Here is a 1,450-nt window from a genome sequence, read left to right as displayed (position 1 = left end):
GACGCCACGGCACTCACTCTAGCCCGGGCAAAAGAGTGAGACTCTGTCTCAAAAAAAATAATATATATATATATATGAATAAATAGTCAAAGATCACCAGAGGAAATTATCCAATGTAAAAGAGAAAACAGGTAAAAACAACTCAAAGGAAACAGAGATAATGCCAGAAACAGAATAACACTGAAAGACACTATTATTAGCATCCTCAGAGGAAAAACGATATTTCTCCACGAAACAAACAAAAAAAAAGATTACAAAGAAGGAACAATCAGAGAATCAGAAAATGCATTTGGAAAGTAATAAAACATTCAAACCATTTAATAATAGTTAGAAAATAAAGTTGAAGGAGTCTTCCAGAAAGTAGGATAAAAATCAAAGACATGGTCGGGCACGGTGGCTCACGCCTGTAATCCTAGCTCTCTGGGAGGCCGAGGCAGGCAGATTGTTTGAGCTCAGGAGTTCGAGACCAGCCTGAGCAAGACCGAGACCCCGTCTCTACTAAAAATAGAAAGAAATTAATCGGACAACTAAAAATATATAGAAAAAATTAGCCGGGCATGGTGGCACATGCCCGTAGTCCCAGCTACTCGGGAGGCTGAGGCCGGAGGATTGCTTGAGCCCAGGAGTTTGAGGTTGCTGTGAGCTAGGATGACGCCACGGCACTCTAACCCGGGCAACACAGTGAGACTCTGTCTCAAAAAAAAAAAAATCAAAGACATGGCGAGGAATCCAGTTCTCCACCTAGACAACAATTATATTGGCAGAAAGTTTCTAAAGTGACCATTTTGGGATACATGAGCTTATGTGAACACTTGCAGCTTCCAGGGAAATCTTGACTGGTAAACTACAGTTAATATTGGTGGATTTCAGCCTTCAGCAAAGTAGTGGCTACCCATCTTCCACCTACCCACCCCATGGCAGGCGGCTGTGGGGACAGAATCCATATTTCTGGTTCAGCTTGCTGGAGCCCACGTGGACTATAAAGACCATTTCCGCCAAATATCAGGGTTCTGGGTTCTGATTTCGGGTATCTATTTCTGATCATGGAAGATAAGCAGATGGAGGCAAGCTGCCATTCTCCAAAGCCCTACTGGATAAAGTGGCTTCCATGGGACTCAAAGGGACAGTACTTGTTTTCTTGGACATTCAGAACAACTGCACATAGAGGAGAATTTAGAAAGACATTATCCCTGCCCAGGGAAAGACATAGACTCCAAAAAGAACTGAGAAGACTTTAAGCATTTAACACAGGCTGATCCCCAGCACAGAGACAGCCTGAAACAATACAAAAATAAACAAATAAAATAAAAATAAAAAGGAAGAATCTGATTTCCAACACAAATGTCCAGTTTTCAAAAAAAAAAAAAACCAATCACAATACATAAAAAGAAACAAGAAAAGATGGACCACTCAAAGGGACAAAATAAATCAAAATGTATGTGAGGAAGCC

Source organism: Propithecus coquereli, unplaced genomic scaffold, assembly GCF_000956105.1.
Source record: "Propithecus coquereli isolate 6110/MARCELLA unplaced genomic scaffold, Pcoq_1.0 Scaffold163, whole genome shotgun sequence".
NCBI lineage: Eukaryota > Metazoa > Chordata > Mammalia > Primates > Indriidae > Propithecus > Propithecus coquereli.
This window is presented reverse-complemented; position numbering follows the sequence as displayed.